At 53.9% G+C, this 5,135-nt stretch overlaps 1 long non-coding RNA gene across 1 annotated transcript; it reads left to right on the top strand.

Annotated features, from left to right (window-relative positions):
* Nucleotides 1-3,108: 3,108 nt before the first annotated feature.
* Nucleotides 3,109-4,862, top strand: LOC141981231 (uncharacterized). The gene is made up of 2 exons (XR_012637694.1): nucleotides 3,109-3,439; nucleotides 4,620-4,862. It is a non-coding gene; the product is annotated as an uncharacterized LOC141981231 (long non-coding RNA).
* Nucleotides 4,863-5,135: the final 273 nt, after the last annotated feature.

Genomic DNA, 5,135 nt, shown 5'->3' with positions numbered 1-5,135 from the left:
AATCTCATCATAGAAGGCTATTAGATTAGTCAGGCATGACCTACCCTTGGTGAATCCATGCTGACTGTTCCTGATCACTTTCCTCTCGTGTAAGTGCTTCAGGATTGATTCCTTGAGGACCTGCTCCATGATTTTTCCGGGGACTGAGGTGAGGCTGACTGGCCTGTAGTTCCCAGGATCCTCCTTCTTCCCTTTTTTAAAGATTGGCACTACATTAGCCTTTTTCCAGTCATCTGGGACTTCCCCCGTTCGCCACGAGTTTTCAAAGATAATGGCCAATGGCTCTGCAATCACATCCGCCAATTCCTTTAGCACTCTCGGATGCAACTCGTCCGGCCCCATGGACTTGTGCACGTCCAGCTTTTCTAAATAGTCCCTAACCACCTCTTTCTCCACAGAGGGCTGGCCATCCACTCCCCATGTTGCGATGCCCAGCGCAGCAGTCTGGGAGCTGTCCTTGTTAGTGAAGACAGAGGCAAAAAAAGCATTGAGCACATTAGCTTTTTCCACATCCTCTGTCACTAGGTTGCCTCCCTCATTCAGTAAGGGGCCCACACTTTCCTTGGCTTTCTTCTTGTTGCTAACATACCTGAAGAAACCCTTCTTGTTACTCTTGACATCTCTTGCTAGCTGCAGTTCCAGGTGCGATTTGGCCCTCCTGATTTCATTCCTACATGCCCGAGCAATATTTTTATACTCTTCCCTGGTCATATGTCCAATCTTCCACTTCTTGTAAGCTTCTTTTTTATGTTTAAGATCCGCTAGGATTTCACCGTTAAGCCAAGCTGGTCGCCTGCCATATTTACTATTCTTTCGACTCATCGGGATAGTTTGTCCCTGTAACCTCAACAGGGATTCCTTGAAATACAGCCAGCTCTCCTGGACTCCTTTCCCCTTCATGTTAGTCCCCCAGGGGATCCTACCCATCCGTTCCCTGAGGGAGTCGAAGTCTGCTTTCCTGAAGTCCAGGGTCCGTATCCTGCTGCTTACCTTTCTTCCCTGCGTCAGGATTCTGAACTCAACCAACTCATGGTCACTGCCTCCCAGATACCCGTCCACTTTTGCTTCCCCCACTAATTCTTCCCTGTTTGTGAGCATCAGGTCAAGAAAAAAATAGGTCAAGTCCTTCGAATCTGTCTCAGGAAGGATTGGGGCCTCCCTTGGTCAGACGGTCCTGTCCAATTGCTGGATCAGAAAGAAGGCCCCAAGTCAGTTTAAATTCAGATTATTTGTCCAAAAGCCCTTTGTTTGTCTGTTGGTCTCTAGGGACTCCACTGTGGGCCTAGGGCGGAAGGGGCGGGGCTGAGGAGGGTCAGAGTCAGCCCCAGCCCACCCTGTAAGGTAAGTGCCCCCACTCCTTCTCCTCCTCCCCCTAGCCCCCCCAGGGTAGCAGCAGCAGCACCGGGCCCCGGGGGCTATTTAAAGGACCGGGGCTCCCCTGCTTCTACTGCCCTGGTCCTTTAATTAGCTGCCGGAGCCCGGGAGAAGCGGTGGGGCTCTAGCAGCTATTTAAAGGACCAGGGCGGCAGAGGCAGCTAGAGCCCCCGCTATCCCAGGGCTCTGGGGGCTATTTAAAGGGCCTGCGGATCCCCGGCTTCTACCGTTCCGGTCCTTTAAATAGGCCCCGGAGCCCTGGAGTAGCGGTGGTGGGGCTCCGGCGGCTATTTAAAGGGCCTGGGTGGTAGAAGCAGGGGAGCCCTGGGCCCTTTAAATAGCCCCCGGAGCCCCGCAGCCGCCACCACAGGGCTCCAGCAGGAGGGCTCTGGAGGCAATTTAAAGGGCCTGGGGCTCCAGCCACTGTCAAAGTCAAAGTGCCCGGATAGTGGGTGTTGCCATTTTGGGGCACCAATCCTGCAACACCTTGGGCTAACGTTCGAGGGCGCTGAGCATCCCCAGCTCCCACTGACTGATATTCAGCCCGAACGTTCCTCTTCTTAATTTCCTCCTCTCGCCCTCTGGGTGCTCCCTGTTTACTGTGCTCAATAATCCCTTTCCTTCCTTGGGGTTTACACCCTTCAGATACGAGCAGCATTTCCTCATGCCCACCCACCCCACTTTAGCCATCCCTTAGCCCAGTTCTATGTATTGAACCACATTTCCAGTCTTTCCTCAGAAACCAGACCCCCTCCAGCCTCCAGATTAATTTTAGAGTAAGATCCGTGTTAGTCTGTATTCGCAAAAAGAAAAGGAGGACTTGTGGCACCTTAGAGACTAACCAATTTATTTGAGCATAAGCTTTCGTGAGCTACAGCTCACTTCATCGGATGCATACTGTGGAAAGTGTAGAAGATCTTTTTATACACACAAAGCATGAAAAAATACCTCCTCCCACCCCACTCTCCCGCTGGTAATAGCTTACAGCAGGCCCACAAAGCACAGCCCTAACTCCCCCAGACTACAAGTTGAGCACACGCTTAATGGTTTTGCTACATCGGGGCCAGAAATTCCAGCTTCTGTACTCCAGTCTCCATGCTGCTGCCACGGGAGCCGGTGACGAACCCCTCGTTCATCGCAGGCTCAGCCAGGCGGGCAACTCGCTTGTTGAGGAAACATTTTGAAAAGGGGGGGGGAATACTCACTCTTTTTGCAAGAGGTGCACCTGCAATTTGTGCATTTGCAGGAGTCAGCGCAGGTACAGGAGCCACCTGGTGGACGGGGGGGGGGGGAATGAGCATCACAGCTGGACTAAAACCGAGAGGACGATCAGCAGGCAAGGGGAGAATTTTGTCACCAGCATGGCAGTAGAAGCCAGGGCCATCTGAGCCAGGGAGACTCTAAGGTGCCACAAGTCCTACTTTTCTTTTTGCAAATACAGACTAACACGGCTGCTACTCTGAAACCCATCACATTAAGGCTAGGCCTTGCACTCAGCGCCCTGGGGTCTGTGCGGTAATCGCACCGTGCCCCGCACTGCGGCGGCTTTTGCGCTCCGCGCCGGGGCCTGGCAGGGGACAGCGCCCTGCAATGCGCTCGGGGAGAGCGGGCTGCACTCAGCGCCCGGGGCTGGGTATTGCTCTCGGGACTCAGGCGTTTCCACACCGCGCCCGGGTCTGTGCGGGGACAGCACCAGGCAATGCAGGGGGGGGGGGATGTTTGCACACGGCGCCCTGGTGTGTGCGGGGCTCGCCCACGCTATGCGCTCCGGGGGGCTTTGCGCGCGGCGCTGTGCGGGGGCGCCCGGGCGTTGCGCAGTCACGCAGCGCGGCTCCGTGCGGCGATAGGAGCCGCCAGCAGCCCCCGGCTCTGCTCGCTGCTTCGGGGCCCGTGTGCAGGGCGGCGGGGGCGGGGGTTTTGCGCTCGCTCCCACGCCTCCGCCGAGATAAATCGGAGGCGTCGGGCAGCTCCGCTCCAAGCCTCGTCTCCTCCCCTCCGCCTGGCTGAGCAGCGACCGCAGCAACCCGGAGAGCGATGGATCCCCAGGACTGTCCTTGCGCTGCCGGTGAGTGACTCCTCCCGCTGCGGAGGCGCACAGACCCTGCTCCGAGCTGCTGCGGGGCCTTCGGGGGCTGCTTCCCCCTCGCTGGGAAATAGCCCCCCCCAACCCCCTTGCCGGGGAAGGGGAACGATCTCTGCGCCCGGGACGGCTCCGGCCTCTCCCTCGGGGCCTCTGTGAAATCTCTGCGGCGGGAGCCTGCAGACCGAGCTCCCCGGCTCAGATGGCCCTGGCTTCTTCTGCCGTCTTTTGGTGACAAAATTCTCCCCTTGCCTGCTGATCGTCCTCTCGGTTTTAGTCCAGCTGTGATGCTCATTCCCCCCCCCCCCCCTTGTCCACCAGGTGGCTCCTGTACCTGCGCTGACTCCTGCAAATGCACAAATTGCAGGTGCACCTCTTGCAAAAAGAGTGAGTATTCCCCCCTCCCTTTTCAAAATGTTTCCTCAACAAGCGAGTTGCCTGCCTGGCTGAGCCTGCGATGAACGAGGGGTTTGTCACTGTCTCCCGTGGCAGCAGCATGGAGACTGGAGTACAGAAGCTGGAATTTCTGGCCCTGATGTAGCAAAACCATTAAGCGTGTGCTCAACTTGTAGTCTGGGGGAGTTAGGGCTGTGCTTTGTGGGCCTGCTGCAAAGCCCATCAAAGGGAACGTGAGTCTTACCTCTCATTTCGGTGGGATCTTGGGATCAGGCCGCAAGTGCTTTGCTGACTGGGGATGCATTTAAGCCTGTGCTTTAAACTAAGCAGGTGCTTTGCTGAAGCAGGGTGTCTGTTGTTAAACTGTACACTTACTTTCCAAGTGTGGGCCTGAAAGGTGGAATCGGTGTCCTTTCCCTAAGAATAATTTCTAAAAACTTCTGTTCTTTCCAACGCCAACCAGTTGTTTCTTTTTCGTACGCTGAGTGTTCTTAACAAAACCGTTGGGTCAGATAAGGGATTCTGACCTATATTAAGGTGGGAAATGACTCAGGACTGTCCAATCTTGACACTTTTGTGGCTTCTGTGAGGAATATGTATTCACAGTACAACTGAGATGTTTTAATATTTTATAAAGTACAGTTCACGGCATGGTTTTGCTCCTTGTCTCATCCATGTTGAACTTCCTTCAGTCCTTACGGGGGAGGGTTGTTTTATTTTTTGTTGTCTGGCATCTCCAATAATCGTGTCTTGATTTTTATCTTTTCAGGTTGTTGCTCCTGTTGCCCAGCTGGATGCAATAATTGTGCCAAGAGCTGTGTCTGCAAAGCTCCAGCATCCAGGAAATGCAGCTGCTGTTCCTAAAATGGCGATTTTCTGGTCTCCTGTAAATATTCTGTACGAAAGGCAAAACTAATTTTGTTTGTAATGTCGCAATGACTGTTTTGTACCTTTCACAGAAATGTCGATTTGAGGTTGAATGAAAATAAAGGCCAGGACTGGAGACACATAATGCCCGATTGACTCAGCCTGTTCATTCCATTCAGTGATTTCCAGCTTGCACGACTAATCCCCTGTTCCGAGTTTAGTTCTTGCACAGGGTGTTAGCAGCACATCTCATGGGAGCATCAACAAGAGCCCGGAGACTAAAGCTTCACGCACGAGCCGCAGCACTGGCTTGGGTTTGCTTTTGCCAGCAGAGCTTCAGGCAAAAGGAGAAGTTTTCAAACACAATATTTCTGTAGTGGTGGCTCAGTGTTGTTTTTGCCTCTTGGTAGCAAGGGGA

The sequence above is a fragment of the Natator depressus genome, chromosome 2 (genome assembly GCF_965152275.1).
Source record: "Natator depressus isolate rNatDep1 chromosome 2, rNatDep2.hap1, whole genome shotgun sequence".
Taxonomy (NCBI): domain Eukaryota; kingdom Metazoa; phylum Chordata; order Testudines; family Cheloniidae; genus Natator; species Natator depressus.
This window is presented reverse-complemented; position numbering and strand designations above follow the sequence as displayed.